Source organism: Temnothorax longispinosus, chromosome 3, assembly GCF_030848805.1.
Source record: "Temnothorax longispinosus isolate EJ_2023e chromosome 3, Tlon_JGU_v1, whole genome shotgun sequence".
Classification (NCBI taxonomy): domain Eukaryota; kingdom Metazoa; phylum Arthropoda; class Insecta; order Hymenoptera; family Formicidae; genus Temnothorax; species Temnothorax longispinosus.
This window is the reverse complement of record NC_092360.1, coordinates 22,115,642-22,137,842: the sequence shown is the minus strand read 5'-3', so window position 1 is coordinate 22,137,842 and position 22,201 is coordinate 22,115,642. Positions and strand designations below refer to the sequence as shown.

General features: G+C 33.2%; 1 long non-coding RNA gene across 1 annotated transcript; it reads left to right on the top strand.

Annotated features, from left to right (window-relative positions):
- Window positions 1-1,623: 1,623 nt before the first annotated feature.
- LOC139809416 (uncharacterized) lies at window positions 1,624-21,413 on the top strand. Its single transcript, XR_011731100.1, has 3 exons — window positions 1,624-1,821; window positions 14,283-14,591; window positions 16,535-21,413. It is a non-coding gene; the product is annotated as an uncharacterized lncRNA (long non-coding RNA).
- The last annotated feature ends 788 nt before the right edge of the window (window positions 21,414-22,201 follow it).

The window sequence follows — 22,201 nt, the reverse complement described above, 5'->3', positions numbered from 1 at the left end:
ATGCGCGGAAGAAAGATGAATAAAACCGCATTATTTTTCGGAGTTTATGATTGAATATTATAACTACAATTATATGTCATTTATAATTATATTATAATTAACATCAAACGACGAGACACTAAAATGATCCTTCGTACGCGAAGTATTATCGGACAACATGGTATAATAAAGTTACACAGCGATTACACAGCGAATCACGTAACTAAAATCCTCAGAACTCTCCTATCACAACATAGTCGTCACGATCTCGTACTTTGACTACAAATCCAGCGCTACGTATTACGGAACAGTTTACGAATACCGGATAATGTTAATCTATATGTAACTTTTTAGCCTGACTTTGTCTAGTAAATGGTAAATAGTTTATTAAATGGGATAACAATCGGAGATTAACTCGTTTATATATTTAAGTTTATATATATTTTGCAGGTTGCTTCGAGCACGTTATTATAAAATTATGCAACGTTTTTACAAATATAAAATTGATCTCTTTATACAAAATCTATTTTATTATTTTGAATGGACTGTACAATTTGAATATATTGTATATTATATTTAAATTGTTATATATTTAATCAATTGAAAGTAAATTAAGTGGAAAGAATAGATTAAAAAGAGAACAATTCTTGATCTGGATTTTTCGATAAATATGTAGGTAATACTCTGTTCTTACATCGAATTATTGCAAGATAAAAATCTTCTCTACAATTTCCTCTATCTTTTCTATTAATTGTCTGATATCAATTGTCTGTATAACCGAAGATAAACTTTTCTACAAAAGAAGGAGAAACGTCTAAAGGGACGATGGCTAAAGAGTGCCGGACAAAATCTCCGCAGGGTAAATGGTGGCAGGGTGTCTTTATTATCTGTTGACAAACGCTATTCTGTCGGTTCTATTCATTGGTTTGTTCTTACACATTTTGTTCAGCCGTTAATAAAATAAAATTGACGAATAAGATAGTTTTGTGGCAATGAAACAGTCTGGTTAAGAGCCAATTTGTCAAAAAAGAATAATCGTGTTTTACGTCGAAGAGTGAAATGTTAACGATCAAATGGAATGGCAAAAAACAAAACTGGTTTTTTTCTGCATAATTGCGAACGCATTTTGATCAAGGTTGATATTTTAGAGATAGAAGTTTTCCGGAAAGATTTTAATGTAAAATTTCTGAATATTTTCCGAGATCTTCTCTCTCCGGAATCTTCCGGGAGAATTTGTAGGTTTTTTTTGAAAAAAGTCAAGAATATATAATAATGAATTAAAATGATCTCTAAATTAAAGATTAAAAAGGCGATACCTTGTTGAACAACTGTTTTGAGTACGCATTAATTTTGAACCACTGATATTACAGCAAGCTTTTTGAAAGCAAAAACAATCTGCGTTGATCATTCAATTTCATTATAGTTGTATAATGAAGCATTTTTATATCGAATGTCGGCATGCTATCATCCTTTCGATCCATCTAACAAATAATCGAGACTATATTAATTGTTATTGTAATTATCATATTAAAATCTATTTCACGAATTTTTAATCAATTTTTCTTAAAAGAAAGTACTAACTATTATTTCAAATTATTACATATGTACTTTATTTAACTACAAAAATTCTCTTCTTTTTAGTTCCATATATACGGCTAGTTCAAGCGCAGTGGAACTTTGTTGAAAAGTCTGCCGGGAAAAAGGCGCGCATTTGTCTAAGACGATCGCCTGCAGACTAAAAAGGTTCATCTTTCTAGAAAAGCTAAGTCAACTCGGAAGAATGGCATTGCGGCGTTTTAAATGCAGAGAATTATGCAGTCGGATGCTTTCTTGGAGGAGCAGGTTCGTCGGTTTAATTTCATTCGCTGAGAAAAATACTATTTCCGTCGTCGGAACGACTTGGCTGTGAGTCTCTTGCGCGTTTGAGCAGGAAAAAAAAGATTCGCATTTGTCGAATTTCTTTACGTACTAAATCAATTCAAGAAAACAAGATTCGTTTTTTTATATCTTTCTATTTATATATTATTAACATGTAATACGTAATTCATATGCCTAAGAATATAGTTAGTGCCATAATAAAAATATAAAAATATTTCATTATTTATATAGATTGTGCTTCAGTATTCATACAAACGATGAACTGTACAATGATAGGATGAGTAAATCTTCCAGCTTTACGATTTCAGTTTATGATGATGTTTGGAAGAGAATGGTTATTGTGCAATTTAATATTCAATCATAATCGTTACCAAAAGGTCATAAAGAATGCTTTTAATAGTATATTTTCATGTTCATTCTTATGCCGTGGATTATGTCAGTTAATTTTTGTCTCCGCTTATCGATTATACGGCATGTTTACGAGAATATTGCTTTTTAATTTAGCAAGCACTTGCTTTGATATTATTTTCCGTATGACTTTGTAAATAAGTCAGCATTAATAAATTTTATAACTCAAGAAAGACGCAAGGAAGCGGTTTTGACTCAAGCGGTTCTCGTTATTTTTTATTTGCACAGAATGTTTATTGGTATAGAACTGCCTTGCTTTACCTTTTGCAGGGTTGTCTTCCTGGGTTGTATCTTAAATCTTTTAATACTCGCCCCACGTTATGTAGTATTCCGCATCGTCCTGCGAAATTATTTCGCGCATCCTTTGCTTCAAAGAAGCTAGGAAAATACGGGACGCCTAATTCTTGCCCTTTCCCCGTTCTTCGCCGCTCCTTAGCCATCCGTCTGCTTCGTGCTTGATAATGGCGCAGTTTAAGCTCGACTTTGTGGATAATAGTTATAAGTTTAATTAAAGCGTCTCTCGGCGCGCCCAGAGCATCCATGCCGCTCGACATCAGGGCGGATGTTTCGATGCCGAGCATGATTCTTGTCTCAAAGAAGCGCAATCATAATAAGCGAAAGAAAAATCTCGGCAGTCGACGATGTAGAAAATTTAATTTTGCTCGAAAAAGCAAACCTTCGAACTCTCATAACTGCGACCACATTACAGAGCATATTTAAACACCTTGCTACAAACTTTCCGCTTTCATAATAACGTATTCCGCCACTTATTAGATTGTACAGAGATTTCAGTTGCTGTTGCGTAACTTTAAAATCTACGGAAAAACTAATTCTCTCTCTCTCTCTCTCTCTCTCTCTCTTTCTCTCTCTTTCTCTCTCTTTCGATAAAATTCATAAAAAGAAAACAAGATTTTATTCTGGTTTTAATAAAACCCTTTTAAATTGTAATTATTTTTTGTTCATTTTAATTTTTAGTACCTTTTTAATATTTAAAATAATAAATATCATATGTTGTTATTATTTATTTTCATATTTGCCATTGTTATATACGTGATTAGTCGCATTCTTGATGCTTTTGCCGAATACCAACTAGAGACTTTCTTGATTGCGTTATTTTTCTGAGTAAATATCTTGTCGCAATTCCGGAGGATAATGAAGACAATTCCAAAGCATCACGTAACAAAGAAAATCTGAAGTTTCCAAGTACCGTCGTATTCCTGGAGGACAAGAATTCTGACGGAAAGTCGCGCAGTAGCATGTAAGTGCGTGAAAGACCGCATATCAACTTAAGAGCGTTTCACTCTCGGAGATAAATAGTAAAACTTGTGGCAATAAACTGATATTTATAGTTATTGATACCAATTACGTCGAATGAGTAATAATCTTGAATAAAGCCAAAGAAATATATTTCTTCAAAATTAAATAGGTATAATGAAACATATTAATTTATTATAATAGAAGGGAATGCGATAATTGCCAACTCTAAATATTCAGGAACTTAAGTGAGGATTCGCAATTTCATATAAAATAAATTCCTATCGATCCTTTCAGTTTAACTTTTTGCAACTATTTTTCACAGTATAAATGAGAGAAAATGCCACTTATACTGCCCGGACTAGTTCTCGATAGCCTATATTGTATATTATATCTTGTCCATCCTTATTATTGTTTATATACGTCACCTGAAAAAGAGGTTCTTTCTATTATTAACCGCGGTTACGTGATAAATATCACCACATTCCTCAGTGGTCGAATTGGTAAAGATGCCTGTCACGGAATGTAGGGAGGGTTCGAATCCTGGTGGCTGGGGTAATATTTCTCGCCATAAATTCTATATAGTGATTTAATAAGGATGCTTATTAGCACCAAAAAGTCAAATTAATTATCGATTTAAATATATGGATTTACTATTCCAACGAGCTGTATTTATAAGACCGACAAAATATTGGCACGCAGTTTACTAAGAAGAAAGTATACAAAATTCACACAGAAATATTATTATTAGACTATCAAGGATCAGCCCGGACCGTAAATTGCATTTTCTCTAATTGATTGTATATCACATCGATCCTGTTTCGCTAATTATTATTTTTTGCAATTACTATTCATAAACAAATAAAAAATAAAGGCAGATCTTAGTTAAGATTTACTAACTCTATTTGCTTAGGAATAGGATACCATAAATGCAGAGTAGATATAGAGTGTATAAGAGTTTGATGTACCCGTTCTTCCGATGGAGTATCATAAAGATCGCTAATCTAAGAAATGCTATCGTATGAAACGTATTATCGATTTTCTGATCTGATTTGCGCTGATCCAGCGAGTGCCGCTGTTTTAAAGCGTTTAGCCTCGCTTCCTTTTATGCGCGGTGGATAGCGATAGCCAACGAATATCAAATGAACGCTTGCCATTGCTGCATTTCCGTTCATTCATTCTCAGGCATGGTGACATGGCTTTAATGCGTCGTCCAACACGCATCGTTTTTAAGGATGCTCGTGCATCTTAGATCGAAGTAAATTTTGCCAAAGAACGTATTGGACGTTTACCTTTGGAAATTCGATGATGTTGCTGTATTGTTAATCTTGTTTCAAACTGGAAGAAACTTCGCTTTCCTGGACGGGGAATCATATATTTTACTAATACTCAAATAATTTCGGTAGAGGATATATTTCTTTTTAACAATACTAAAAAAACAATTGTTATTTTATTTATTTGAATGATATAGTATAAAATAATAATTCTTTATTTGCTTTATATAATATATATAAAGAATTATGCAGTGTAATATTAAATAATGATAAATATATTTGCTACTATATTCTTGTAAGACCATGAACTTTATGTGCGTAATATGTTTTCTTTTAAGTATAATAATATAACGTAAAGAGAAATGGAAGCGCTGAATATTTAGGGATTTCTATCATTAACAATTTTCTATAGAATAATATACAATAAATGCTGAAATAACTAATAATTTGTGATTTTTTTTTAGCAGAAGCACGTTCCATTTTTTTTGGTTTAAATAATGAATATATTGAGATAAATTAAATAATGATTTTTTTTATGAGATATCTCTAAAGAACAACGGTTTTCTTAATATTTCGTGATATTTTTTTTGCCTTATTCGTTATAATTCTTCTTGTCTTTAGTAAAACGTATTTGATATAATATTAAATTTCGATTTTAAAAATCGTTATTGTGATGATAAACTTTGATTATCGTGAAATAATTGATTTAATTGATTATTAGTAGACTATTACTAGAAATAAAAGTCTGGTACGAAAATGGCGCTGTAATAGTGCTTCCTTCACAGATTCGCTTGTCACTTATCGTTACCTTATTGCCAGAGTGGGTATTCCGGTCGATTATTTATCAGGGTATCGTGAACCTCACGGAATGATCGATAATTCACGCGACGAAAGCCGATTTTATATGTTACACGGCACTACAGAGGTGAGATTCACGGCAACGTATCAACGCAAACTCGTAAAAGCGAATTGAGACTGCGAATCGTTATTTCCATTGCAAGATACCATAATCAATGTTAGAACGCTAGATCGTAAAGAGCACTTAGTCGGGCTATGTCACACTGTGGTACGTGCTTTCTAAAGTTTCAATATAGAAATTCATACATTCGGGAAATGGTGCGATACATCATAATAGCACTGTTGCCTCGAGTATAGTTAAAATGACGCATAATCGCATTTTTGTATCCGTAATAAACGTAGCATATACGTAATCAGTAATCATAATTGTGATAAGTGCACAAAGAAATATCGAATTAATCGATTATGCATTATATATCTGTGTGTAATAAAAAAATGAGCAAATATAGAATTTATAAAAATATTAATAAAATACAAAATAATTTTAATTAATTAATTTAAATATAAAATAAATATGTAAAATGCAATATATACATGTGTGTAAAATAAAATAAATTTATGAATTTTTAGGAGAATATTGCAGTACATATAATTAAATGCGAATAAAAAATATAGATATACGTATATGTAAAGTAAATATAGTCTAATGAATCGAAAAATTCTTTTTTTGCTTCAAAAATAATAATTCATCGAATAATTATTATACACATACAATTGAAGTATTATTTAAAAATTCATATTAACTTTCCACGCATGAAAAGTTCACGCATACACTTTTTACGCGAACCGAGGTTCACCCCCACCTCCCTCCCCCTGCTTTCGGGGGAAGTGCGGTAGACCCTCCCTCGCTTACGTGTGTACTGTTTACTGTTTATACACACACAATTGAAGTATTATTTAAAAATTCATATTATTTATTTTTAACTTTAACACTGTATATCTCGAAAACCAGAGCAGTTAGCCCTATAAGACGTATATAATTTTTTGTTCAGCATTAAAAGTACTACCAGAAACCATCGTCAAATTAAGGCGCCAGAGTTATCGGAATCTTGCCAATAATTACACAATTGAGTAATGTCAATTTTTGGAAACAAAGATAATTTAAAATACCTACAATTACGTTATTGTTGGAATTACAAAAAAGGCGTGTTCCACAAAATGTAGATGCATTTTGCAATCTGCAGAAGTTTCGATAAGATTACTGTGAATAGAGAAGCCATGTTGTAACCAATGAAAATGAGATGCGAAACAAACTCGCGTGCTAGATCTTATCATGCAGAACTCGTCCCTGTATTATGCATACAAAACGCGTCAAGTAGCGAGGACACGTAAAGGTAATACGTTTCGAGTTAAAACACATTCACCCTCCCCCCCCCCGGTTTCCGCGCGCGTTGGCACTTCCGCCCACATTATATTTTCGCGACTCCTTTTTCTTGGATCTTAAGCTCGGCGTTCTGATCAGCCATAATACGGGCGGCCGACGATGAAAATAAACGTGATGCTTATTAAGATCTATGGATGTGTTTTCTACATCGGAGCGGCCGTGGCGCGGGCGTCCCGAGTGTCGGGGCCCGATGCATCCTCCGAGAAGCGAGTTTATACAGCCGTATCTTTTTATAAAGAACACTCATATAAGCTATTTATCTCGCGAGTGGGGTAAGCCAATTTTTGAAGATCTTAACATAGCGAACTCGTATCAATTTTCATGAGGCGCAAGCTAAATCACGAAACGCAATAAATTTAAACTTTTTTCATTTTCTCTTCTTCCACGAACTAAGCAATTTGTATGAAATTATTAAAGTATTTTAATTGAACAAGAAATATTTAAATATTAATAGAGTAAGTCGAGGGAAGATGTCAGTAGGTCAGAAGATGTCACTTTATTAATATTTCGTTCATTATTTGATAAATGGTAATGCTTTCTAGTCATTAACGTGAGATTGTTCATATACAACGAGCAATGCGTGCAAGTTTCTCCAGTTTTATCGTGTTAAATTCGAAGAACCTGAGAAGATCTCTTCAAACCAAGTGGAATATTGTATTCTTCTTTATGTTAAAATCTTTTATCTAAAGCCAATATTGAAATTTATTTATTCATAATTTCGAAAAATATCCAAGAAAATTGTATTTACCAATTGTTAATAGTTAAATAATTTATTGTTAAAAATAAATCAGTGTTTTTGTACACGTATTATACTTTATTTGTTGAATGTTGCATATTCCTCACAGTACTTGCATCTTTCCCTATTACAGGCATCTTATTCAGGTAAAGGGGTAAGATACGAGTTTTGTAGGAATAAATATAGATATATCTTAATTACAACATTTAAATAATAACTTTTAGAGTAGCTATTTTCAGCACTGCTATGTGAAAGCTTAATTGTCATCTTGCAAAAATTCCGAAGCTTGTGATTATTGGTTGTTCATATTTCTATAATATTTCTTAACTAAGGCATCTTCCCTTGACTTAGCTTTTGATCATAAACCAATTCGTAGTCTCTTTGCGAATTAAACTCGCAGTTAGGTGTAAATAGATAACAAAGTTTTGTTCTTTTATTTAAATTGATTTCCAGTTGATTTATCATGCTATATCGGAGTTGCAGTTAGATATTTACTTAGAAAGACGTTTAATTCATCAAAGTCATCGAAGAATTTGTCATTAAAACTTGAGGCCGAACCGAGAGAGCCTGCATTTTCGAAAGCAGTTTTCCACATGTTATATAGTAAGCAACACATTTTGTCTGATTTTCCAGATATTTCGGATCTTACACTTGACTGTTCTCTGCTTCGATATTCTCTTTGTGGAATTTAGGGATCGTGCAGAATTTTCGTTCGTTCAGTCTTAAACTTGTCGGTATTCTCGCTAGCCACGCTACATATATTTATATATATGTATATATTGTATATATACATGTACATATATACAGGGTGTTCCAGGTCAGGGCAATAAAACTTCAGGGTCTTATAGGAAATTGAATTTGGAGCAAAAAACGTTCCTACAAACATAGGTCCGGAAACGCTTCATTAAAAAGTTATAGCTAATAAACTTCGAAAAATTACGTTTTTTGATCATTTTTAAAAATTATTTGAAAAACTTTTAGTCATTTGAAAAAAATAATAAAATAAATTTGATGGTTAATTAAAAAACAAACTATATTTTACACCAATTTTATTTAATTCTGATAAGGCGTTCAAAAAAAAAAAAAGCTCGAAACAACGAAAAAAGTAGCAACTTCAGGGTCTTAGAGGAAATTGAATTTGGAACAAAAAAGATCTTATAAACTTAGATCTGGAAACAGTGGAAGCGCTTTGTTAAAAAAATGACTTAAAAAAGAGATAATATACAAAGATTACATTAATAAGACTATTCAGAAGGACAACAATTTTATTAAAAGTAAAAGAAAAATAATTTTTAACCAAATTATCAGATACATTCAAAATGCCCCTGTTCATTAATGCATTTTTGGCATCTATACGCAATTTAAAGTTTCTGCTTCTTTTATTGTTTTAAGCTTATTTCTCTTGAACGCGTTATCAGAAGTAAATAAAATTGGTGTAATTTAGGTTGTTATGAATTAATTTTATCTATCAGATTTATTTCGTTACTTTTTTCGAATAAGTAAAGGGTTTTAAAGTTACTTTCAAAAATCGTTAAAAAAATGTGATTTTTATTAGCTATACATTTTTTACGAAGCATTTCCGGACCTATGTTTGTAATAGGAACTTTTTTGCTCCAAATTCAATTTCCTATAAGACCCTGAAGTTTTATTGACTTGACCTGGGACATCCTGTATATATTTAGGAAAGCGTAACTTTAGAGAAAGGTGCATAAAGCATGCAGCTCCAATTTTCATTTAGTTTCTCCCCATAACTCGCCGTATAAGTACTTACCTACGGCAACGTTAATGCATTCAATCCCGGATTGTAAATTAACCTTTTTAGCCATTCATTCATTACCGCCGCCCATTCTCTTTCCTCCTTTTCCGCGGATTTCAAGCGAGTTTGCATTACCGCGACTCTTCGTATACCACTACACATTACCTCGTGAATACACCGTTGTATACTGAGTGCTTCCAAAATCATACGTATTCTTATGTTAAAATTTTATGATTATCGTTTAAAGCGCAAATTATTAAAAATCGATCCTTGATTGGTTAAGACCATTATTCAATAGTTTTTGAGTGACTTTTAATCTCTTAACATAAAATAATTTCATAATTAGAATTATATCACTAAAGTCTTCCCAAAAAAAAAGTAAAAACATTCAATCGAGAATAGTTATCTATCCATATTCTTAGCTCAATCCGCCAAAACCCTTTGCCATTACATGTTTCTCAGTTTATTCTTTATCTGTCGCTGTAATCTGTACCGTTGTTTTCAGAACACCTTATACTTGTTCGTAGTTTCCTAAAGGCGCGCGCAAAGTTTCATTCCCCAACATCAGGATCGCCGGATATAGCTTTCCCGTGCAATATTTCGCGCGCGAAGACTTCTGGAATTGCTGCTGGCCGGCTTTCGACCGGCAATTTCGCACGTTCTTGCGTGTGGGTACATCCGCCGCCCGGGGAAAAAGTCTCTCACGAAGTCCGTTCGTGTCTACTCACAAATATTTGGGAGTTTTCATAAAGGGACGGACGCAGGAGGGACTGATGCTTCGCGCGGGTGACCCGGTCTCTCATATTGTATATTTCTCTGGCAAAAGAGGGAGGCATGAATGCATGCGAGCGCGGCCGCATAATTTGCCGATAATGTACGTCAGTTGCGTCGCGCACGTAGATAGCCGACGACGACACTACGTGAAATTTACGTTACGTGTGCCAGATGAATACCGAGTGACGGCGCGGCAGCCGCTGAAGGCCGTCGCCGGAAAAATTTTGGGCGCAAATTTCGGTGTACGCGAGCGCGCGCGCGTACGCGCATTATCGCGCGGAAAATTGGTCGCCGCTGAGCCAGCTTTAATCCTAAAATGGGCCGTTGAGAGTAAATTTCTCGCTCTTTTCTCGCCGAGAAAATTCATTACGGGAAATTGTCCCCTCCCTTCCGCCACTTTACATGCACATGTATATTTCGTGTATTGTTTATGACGTAATAATCTGCATAGCAAAGAAGAAGAAGAGCGCGATAAACTCCAACATTTTTTAAATCTTAAACTCACTTAATTTGCACGATCTGTAATTTGCATCAGAATATACAGAATAGAATTCTATGCAGTTATAACTTTACCGTTTTTAATATTATACGGCACGTATAACATTTTATTATGAAAACATATCGTGTTACACAAAGAGCACTTTTTGATAAAGTTTATATCTTGTCAAAAACAAATGTACTAACAATAAGTATATCGACTTTTATTAGCCCCGCGACGCCACGACACGCGCGTTGTGCCAACAGAGGGTTTAATGCAGCCGAAAAGAGGCTGAAATGGCGCCGTCGATCCATGATATATAAATAATGACTTGCAAAACACAAAGGCGAATTTATTTCGGCGCGAGTTGTTGCATCCGTTAATTAGAGTACAAAGCAGCAGCGCGATGTCGAATACTCGTGTGTATATATCTGTGCACGACGCGGCCTCGTTGGTGCAACGCTTTGAGGTAATTACGTTGCCAATTAGCCGGAACGGTAAATCGACTAAAGCAACTTGTAAATTACAACCGGCGTACAGCGGCGGGCACAATTCTTTCGTTCTGAAAAAAGTTTTCTGCTTCCGCACCACGAAACCCCGTAAAATGCATTCGAAACGGCTTTTTTTCGCGCAAGAATATAATGTCGCTGACTGAATATTTCAGTTACTATAAAAGCATCGTGTATACTTTATAGACATTTAATGATAGATTTGAATCGGTATCGCATTGCATTTGCATCATCTCGATTTGTCAGCGCTAGAGATTCGTACATTTTGAATAACCAATGAATACGTATTCTGGATGTGAGTAGCAGACACGAATTATATGAATTAAAGGATATGTATTAAATGTTTTCATTCCTGTCAAATATTTCAACAATTTTCAAACAATTTCATTTAAATAATTTCGAGAAAGTTTCCATTTTATTTGAATAATTATAAAATTACTGTTATTTTTTTCGTTGGCAAGATCGAAAAATAATTTAACATTGATCATGCATTTCCCGCGGGAAGAATGCAAATTCGCACACTGAAAAAAATTAGATATCGGTTTTATTCGCGTCGATGCGGATCGATACTATATTATAACAGAATGAATTGCACGTAAAATGGACGTTACTACTGGCAGCATTTTGCGCGGAGCGTATTAACGAGCGCAAATTCAACGGGTAACTATGCATCCTCGCAGTTTTGCATAATACGTGATTAAAATATACGGGTAAATTTTCGAAGCAACTTAATGGGGAATAAAGCATTGCTATATCACTGTGCATATTAATTTGTGCGATTGATAAAAACACATTATCAGAGTTAATAAATTCGAAGAATTCGTACACGAGATTACACGTAATATCAAATTATACGTAAACATTAATTTACATTAAATTTACATTAAATAACAAATTTAAATGTTAAAAAAGCATTATCATTAAATTATTGTGCAAACTAAAAGATATGAGATATATTTTATTAATAATGATATATGCATATATCAAATATAATGTTACTATTAATATGTGTCTGTATTATCTCTTTGCACACTGGCAAATCCAAGTGTTATTTTAGCTGAAATTTTTCTTACATATTTTTTTACATGTTTTAAATTACGTCATTTTACACGATTGAACATATTAACTTTTAATTTAATACGATTAAATGTGTTAAATAAAATTTAACACATATAAAGAAACATGCAAAAAGAGTTTCAGTCTAATGTCACTTTTAGACGTTTGTGCATGTAAAAATAACACTACACTTGGATTTGCAGTGCAGAATGGTATTGAGCTGAATTTAGTCAAGCAGTAAAACTATTTATTAAATGCAAATTTTCATGTATTGTAAAAGTATAAAATAGAAAAATTAACAATTATATTGTTAAATACAATATACAAGTAATGCCAATAACTTTTTTTCTTTTTTTTTCTCTAACTATCTCTGTTAATTTTCGTTAACAGTACAATATGTAGCGTGGATACGTATATTATTGCATTTAGAACTGCTTAATCCTGTACCTCTCTTGGGACTCATATTCGGAGGCTGTTATCGACTACTAGCTTAACGAGTTTATAAGTATCTATTACAAATGTTCGATAATCACATCTTAATTTAAATCATCATTTATGCGTGGAGTGAAAATTGTAGTACTATTAATATAGCTAGAATTTATGCACGCTCTCGAAAATAAGACAATGATTTTTAATAAAATAAAGTTACCGATGCATGATGCGTATTACATATTACAGAAAATAATTTAGAGAGGAACAGTCGGGTTTGATTTATAAGTCTTAAATTGGATATGTTTATGGACAAGTTGAGACATGTAGACAAGTAGGATATGCTAAATAATAAAACTTTTGTGTTGCGTGTTTTGTGTGTATCTTGGGAATTTCATAAGCGATGCAAATAAGATACATAGGCCAGTATTCATAGTCGGTTCTTATATTTAAGACCGTCTTAAGTACAATCTTCAGATATCATTAACCAATCACAGAGCCGTATTAGCATCTTAAGCTATTACTTAAGACGGTTTTGAAATAAGATCTGACTATGAATACCGGCCATATAGCTCTGATTGCTTATAATTGAGCCGCGGATTCTTGGAAAGCATGCAACGTGAACCATCGCGTACTTATAATTTGATTAGGCAGATTTATTTGACTTGATTGCGGGCAACGTCTCGTATTGATGTCGAAAGCGAAAGTGAGAAGTGAGAAGAAGGAGCTTCCAAGCATCGATCAGAACTGATACATCATGAATAACGACATCTCCGAAAATAATCGAGTTCTCACGATAGTAACCCGAAGAATAGATTTGTAATGGTTATCGGAATAATGCGATATAAATAAATAGGCCAATAATATACGAAACACTTTATAACAAATCATGAACACAGATGATCTACAGATTATTTGCACTTTCTTCAATAAATTAATATCTTAAAAAAATTAACAAGCACAGTAACAACTGTGCCGCAATTAACACGTAGAACTACGTCTATTAGAATAGAACATAACCAACGAAGAGCGAAAACATTTAGCAACCAACGAAGAGGTCGCACTATCCAAAATTCCCAATATTAAAAAATTTTCGAAAAATCGATGAAGTATCAAGAGAACATAACCAACGATGAGCGAAAACATTTAGCTTACATCGAAATCTTTCAAAAACTATATAATAAAGTATATTTTCCTTTAATACTTTTCGAGAACAAACCCATGTCGAAAAATTAACCACGAAAACATTTAGCTTACATCGAGAGCTTTCAAAAACTATATAATAAAGTATATTTTTCTTTAATACTTTTCGAGAAAAAGAAAACGTTGCATGAAAACGTTGCAAGAAAACGTTGCAGTCATACCCCCATACCCCCCGGGAAAGACGTAGTTCTACGTCAAAAAATACTACTAAATTTTCAAGAGAACTATGAAGAATCGATGTATATATGTGTCTACGTTTATATAAGTCCTGTGTGAAAATTTGTGTGTACAGAAGTACTATTTCAGAAACTGAACGATTAAGATTGAGCACAAATAAATCGGAGAGGGCGATCGTGCTACTTCCGGAATCAATCACTTCCTCGATTTTGCCGATCTGGACGGGATATCGGCGTGCGGATTGCCATGAAATCGGCTTGCCGGTTGAGTTCTGGTCGAAATTGTCGGCGAGCGTCGGCGTCGGACAGATTCCATTGGTTACGAGCGACGCGCGAGTAATGCGCTTTGATCATCGTCTACAACGACGATGACGGCGACGGCGCACCCGCGAACAATGGCTAACGCTACTCCGCTGTCCGTTTAGTTCGCTGCAATCTTGTGAGTAACCGACGAAGAGCTCTCTCTCCGTGACGGCGGCAAGCGTCGCCATTTAAACGCTCGACACGTTCTCCGATTGCCAATTCGCAAATGTCTCCTTTGTGCGGGCTAATAGCGAGGAATGACACAGAAGTTTAACTCTTTCTTAACCGCTGCTGCTACTAATCCTGCAGTAACGGCATGAAGGCAATACAGACTTCAACAATTTTTGTTTCTCTAAGAATTTTTTCAAGACAATTTCAATAGTTTGGTATACATATTATCGCTAGTTACGGATATAATTCACAGAAAAAAAATTGCAGCATCTTCTTGGAAGACGCTTCAATTGTTAGTTCTACTTTATTTACCTTACAATATTGTGTGTGAATAAAAATTAATGTACAATATGTACCGAACTATTGAAATTGCCCTGCAAAATTCTTAATTAACATAAGTTGTGGTATATAATTTACAGAAAAGAATTACAGCATCTTATTCTTGGAAGATGCTTCCATTATTAGTTCTATTTTATTTACCTTACAATATTGTGCGTGAATAAAAATTAATGTATAATTACTAATAATTTAAAAAAAAAATCAGTAAATCCATATAACATTAGATTGCAATTTGGAGTTAAATATTTAATGGATTTATAACCATGAGAAGCTTAATAGCAATCTTAAAATAGAAACATTTTTAATCCGAGCTTTTTCACGGCATTCTATTTTACTGAATAATATGTAATATAACTTGGGAATTAAAGAGCTTATAAGCTTTTCCATTATGGAACGTATAAACTGTGTGCAATAGCTACGAATTGATTGAACTATATAGAATGCATATAGAATATTTTAGATTTTTCACATAATATTCATCTATGGATATATGGATTTTCCGTTCGATAGAGTAAATTTTGTTGGTAAATGTTTTTTTTTTTATTAGGCGTTAATCCTATAGTTTTGTCAATTTTAAATATATTTTTAACACATTCTAAAAAAATAAGCTCCACTTATAAAATTGAATAAAAAAATAATAGTTTTCAAATAAATAAGTAATTAACTAAAGACTCTGGATATTGAAATTAACAAGTAACAAGGAAAAAAGGTGGGCTTTGAGAGTCAAACGCGATTGGCTATACGTGTGTTAACGTTATGTAACATTTAATTTAATAATTCAATACAAAATTATGAATCGTGGATTTCAGCTCTACTTTGAGCTATCTTTGGTGATAGTGACAGATAAATAAAATGAACTCACGTTTTCCAACGAGCATTAAGTGAGCATATCAAGATTAAATGGACAAAGGCAGTATAATTTTGTCGAGGAAGAGTACTAGTAAAATTTTGCTAATATTCGTAGTCTGCAAAATGATAAGATCAGAAATGAAAGTTGGGTCTAAGCGACAAAGAGAAGTGAACGTCACTTCTCTTTATCGCTTAGGTCTCTTGTCTTATTATTTTGCAGACTATGAACATTAGCAACATTTTACTAGTATTTTTTCGTGTTATATTTTCTTTGTCCATTTAATCTTGAGATACTCACCTAATGTTCGTCGGAGAGCGTGAAATTATTTAATTTATTTATCACCATTGCTGAAGTTGGCTTAAAGTGGAGCCGAAATGCACAATTTCTAACTTTGCATCGAATTGTTAAATTACATGATACATAACGTTAACGCACAGCTAACCGCGTTTGATTCTCAAAGTTCACTTTTTCCTTGATAGGTACTTAATAGCAGTTTTATTATTTATTTTTATTATTCATTAAATGGTTGAATTCCCTTATTTATTTAAAATGCAGGAAATCTGCATCTCAACATTTTTTAAAGAAGAAATTATAAACTGTTTAGTTTTGCAAATAAAATATTAAATATATTTAATATCTATATTTAACTCTTTACCCCTTACCAAAAATTGTGCGAACAATACTGATGTGCATTCTCAAATAGCAAATTTTTATTTCAGGCAAGGACTGGTAATGACATCCTGAAGCAAGTTGCGATTATAAATGTGGAATGATGCAAGGATATTACATCATATATATATTTGCGGCAGTAACTGTCCCCTTTTAACAGAGCATCATAAGCGGCAAGTCATTCGCTTCTATGGGATACACATTCGTCACGTTATGTGTTGATCGATCTATGTTGTTGCGCCAAATATCGAAATCAAATATTTTCGCGTGCTGGCCCGTAATATCGAGATCATAGATCAACGCGGACACATATCGTAATGGACATTAACGAACAATTTTAGAACATTTAGCTGATGTTGCAAGGTTTCGAGTAGTGTACGCTGACCGACGTAAACTAATGCCGCCCGTCTAGAAGCACTCGTTTCCGCCAATTTATTTTTACTGCACCGCTTTTGCCGTGCCGTTGCGAATCTTCCGGTGTCTGTTAAATGACGGGCAAACTTAAAAATCCCACCGCGCGCGCTCTTTTACAAGAAAAGCGCCTTAAAGATCCTTAACTGTATTTCGCAAAACCTAATGATATTAAAAAGTTCTGAAAGAAACGAAGACAGGCCGGAACGCGCCCGCTTGGGCCAACAAACTAACGAGTCCGCTGCGATTTTTATCGACAGGCCGTAACGAGAACTCGAAGCACTGAAACAAAACTTTCAGACATCTCAAATGGCAGTTATCGTTTATATCTTTCAACTGATAGCGGGAAAGATTGTAAACAAAGCCGTAAGCCGTAAGACAGTTCAATAAAACTGCATCGTGGAGTAGTCATTAAATCGCTTCATTGTCAATTCAAAACTTTACTTCAATTCGACAAAGCAGGAAATTAGGAGAGGCCTTCTTCGTCATAATTCCGTGACATGATTAAATTAATGGAGTAACGAGGAGTTAACATTTTTATGTTCCATAATTAGAACGCGTTGTACAATTCAACAGCGAATATGTGAGCATATACATTATTACAAATTTGTTTAAATTGCGAATTAACTCTATATTATTGGAGTAAAATTTTGTAAGTATCTGCTAAAACTATATGTTTGTTTAATTGTGAAATATATAATTGGATTTACAAATTATTATTAATTCATTATGCGACATGTAGATATTAATTTAATTATTTAATAAAACATAAGTATCCCTTTTAGAAAAGGAAAGAAAACATTTCAACTCAATTCTGGTTCCTATGCTACAAAAATAGTACTGGAATTATCAAGAGTCGAGAATGCTTAAAGAGTATTTGTAGAATTTTTACTGAATGCACTGTTATTACTGTTGGAATAGTTTCGATTGTATGTTTTCATCGTAGAAAATACATATCAATATTGGATACTTCCATACATTCTGCAAATAATGCATATCTTTGTTATAATCTATGTACGGCGGATTTATTTTATTGATTGTTCCGACTGATAAATTTCTGCATGGAAAATTATCGTGTTAGAAGCTGTTGAACGCAATCGGCCAATTAACTGAAAACAGAAGTATTGACAAGCTGCAAATCAAGCTCAAATTATTGGATTTTGATTGTGTTATGTGCGTGCGGTTCCATTAAAATCCCTCTCAAGAAAGTCGGTTTAATTTTATGGGACTTGCATTAACTTTTTCAAAGACACTGGTATATATATGATGTGTATGCATGTTTAATTCTTTTGAAATTCTGATGTTGCTAACAGAGAGAGGTAAAATAAATAATATTTATAGTAATATTTTCAAGTTTTTAGATTATTTTTTCTTTGTTTAATTCGTATAATTTTTATCGCTATAGATTTAAATAAAATAAAATATAATCAAAAATTATAAATCACTTTGTTTAACTTAAAAAATTCATTTCTGAAACTTTAAATGTTACAGCGATATGTAAAAAATATATGGCATCGCGAAAGCGCAGTATGGTAAAAAAGCCTGGGTATATTTGTTCTAACGTCATATATGCTTTAGAAAAGGGGTAAAAACTAATTTAAAACTAATTTAAAAATTCTCATAAAATCAAAATTAGACGAACAATTAGATTGATATCTCGCATACGCAAAGTTTAGAATTTATTGTTAAATAATTGTACAAGCAATTTACATTTATTACAATACTGAGAGTATAATATACTGTTACATATGTACATATCATATATTATGCATGTAAAAATCCTAGTTCCGAACTATGCAACTTGGCGTTTTCGTATCAATTGTATGTCGCTTTTTTCTTTATTGTGAAATTTGCACAGCTCAGATATATATTTATATTTTTCTATTAATTTAAAGAGAGACTAATCGTCACTGCAATTATAGTGTAATATTAATTAAATAGAACCTATACTGATCTTCTACGTAATTTGAGAACAATTTATTTGTGACAAATAAATGCCAATTCATTGAAGCATTGCGTGTTAGTAGCTTTATGTACTAAATGAAAATGAGCTTTCATTCGGTTCTGGATACCACGCAATATTGATTTTATTATCCCCACAGGTCTGCATTCTGTGTGGCATGTGGTTCATGCGGACATTAATGTACTGGTAAGCAAACTCTTATTCCCTGTCATTATCCTCAATCAGAAAGGTAATAATTTTATAAAATGGTAAAGTTAAGTTTCTTAAGATTTTCACTTCGGAAGGCGTTATCTCGCGATTTATCTAGCAAGAAAAATGATTAACGATGCTCTTCCAGTTTACGTACACAACATAAATAAATTGTTGGAAATTTATTATGCGTACATTTGATACTTTTGATTTTCTTTTCACGCACTATTATCATTTATTTATATAGATGTAACAATTTACTAATGTGGAGTGTCGTATTTTCTATAAATATTTTCGGTGTTGATGTTCTGCTCATTTATTCCGATTCGTGCACATCTAGCCGTATGCGGGTTATGTTTTGTGCGATAAATATTTCAGAACATACGGCCGGTACGGTTAACAACTAGCCTGGTTTTATACGAGTGCGTCCATAAATAAAGCGGATAACAATTAATGCTTCATGATTCGCGCTGCTATAGAAGAATGATGAAACGTTGAAAACGGGTGGGCTGAAAAATTGCGTGGAAACGACAAAACAAATGCACCAATAAAGTATCTCGTCAATTAATTTACGGCTATATCGTGCAGTGTGCACGCAATTTGTTAAATTAATCAGCATTTCAAATACGACAGGTAGAAAGAAGAGAGAAAGAGAGAAAAAGAGAGATAGAAGTGATGTTTGAAATAATCAACAACGTTTATCGTTGTTCATAATTATCACATATGTATATATTTATTTTTAGCAAAATATATTTTACATACATATCTCCACCGGTTATTATGCTTATTCGTGTAACTTTTTTACGAGTAACTTCGATGTGCTTTATGTCGATTTCATTAATAGGCAAAATGCTGCTAAGCATTTAAACTAAAATAAATCATTATACATAATATTAAAGCGAATCCTGTCGTACTTATTAGTCGGCGACGTCGAAACTTCACACGGTAATAAGTTAATTATACATATAAGATTACATAATCATTACAGTCGTTATACAGGCGCACACAAAACCGATCCTTAGACGCAAAATACAGTTAGAAACAACTGTTCGGGATCGGTTTTATACGCGCCACTCTGTATTATATGATTTTATATTTTATCGATCGGTTAAGCGCTCGATTACCGAGCCAACATAACGAAACTTGCTTATGAAACTAAATACATTACAGCTTCCTCGAGAAGTTACAGTCTATGATTATAGAAAGTTGAATTAGAAACGTGTAACAACTCTGCTACTCTGTCGTGCAAAAAGTATCAATACTGTCGTACAACTAACGTTGTAATGGAGGTATCCTATTTCTTCACTAGTATATTATGCTACGAGATGAAAAGCATATATGAAGCAAAATTCAGTTTGTACTTCATATATTTCTTAATAAGACCAGATGAGGTAACATTTAAGGTAACATACACTAAATAAACGATTAAGCTAAAATGGAAACTGAAATTCTTCAACATGGTTTTCTTAATACCTGCTCGCAGTTCCTGAATTTAAGGTCATTCTAGGAAATTCTTTATTTCACGCATGAAGAATAAAGCGTGACGAATTATAAGTGAAACGGCAACCACATAACTAACTGGAAAGTTGTCCTTTGGACAGCTTCTGATGGTCGGCAATCTTTGTAGATTTTCCTTGCGTTTCGTTTTGGGATAAAAGCGGCGCGGCGTGCCGGCTTCGGCACGTCAATCGATACCATGAAACGTTACGCTCTGGGGAAATAAAAGGACCGATTCCGCTGCCGAGCAAAAGAATACAACGGATACAGGATGTTAGCTAGTCATTGTTTCAATTGGCTCGCGTAATTTTCGAGGCTGGTAACGAGTGATTCTCGTTATTTAAAGGCTCCGGCCAATATCGTACTGTGTTTGCTTAAAGATTCCGGTTTGCTGATCCGACGTTCGTTTATATCGATCAGCGCCATTTAAAACTTTAAATTAGCAGGTAACGAGCACCTTTTGTACCGAATAAACGCTAGTACCGAAATACGTTTCTCGCCATTGAAGCGGTAACGATGCTGGCTTTTATCCTATCGAGAGCCAATTTGACAGACATAGAGCATATCGAAGCATATGCTCATAAAAATGTTGCGCGAATGAGCATAACAAACCCACTGAGTTTGTCATTTAGTGCGGCGAACTTTCGGTTCCTAACTGACAGCAAAGAAACTCGTTTAAAATTTTAATGGTTTTGATGCACAAGAAATTAAGTTTGGATTGGGCTACAAGAATATAATTTCCTGCTTTTGATGAATGTCATTTATGAATTTTAATGATCATTAATAAGCAATATCATTCTAACGTTTCGGTTTCTCTCGCATAAATTAACATTAATATGCAATCATGTAATTTATATTTTGCATACTTATATCCAAAGGGGATTTACTATCCATAATACATTCTATTTCATTTTCATACTACGCGCAAACTTCTTTTTTATTAGAATATAAAAGTTTATATATTTTTAGACATTATATATATGAAAAATTAATAATTATATTTTGAAAATTATGTAGCAAAATTAATTATCTCATATTCATGGAAGAAGTTACTGTCGTATAAATAGTGTGGATAAATAGTGATACAATATGATACTAATTTCTTTAATTTATATATAGCTTTTCTTTCTCTCTGCAGGAAAACATACATAATTGGAAATGTTTTATATTTACTGTTCTCTAATTAATTCTCAATTACTTTATTTAATTTTTCAGATAATAGTATAGAAAATAAAATTAATTATTTTTTAACTATTATTCTTTCTAATATTCTTATAATTGCATATGTACAGCTATTTTATTATTTATTGCATCATCAAAAGGGATAAGAAATAAAGCCATTGTTTGTATTAACATATACTATAATTTGTTTGTCTATTTCTTGCGACAAAATACGTTCATGTAAATAATCTTACATTGTACCGTAGTTAAGAAATGAAAACGCGTGTTTACTAGTATATCTGTACATACATGCACGTGTATTGTTCAATGGAAACTGTAGAAATTCATGTTGCTGTCAGCAGATTATTAAATAACATTCAAATGCGATATAAGCGTATACCTGATGTATTCTGTCGCACTGCGTCGGCTATGTTCTCGACGTAGCTACTCTTGCTGTTTCATTTTACTGACGGCGACACATACGTTATTTCCGACG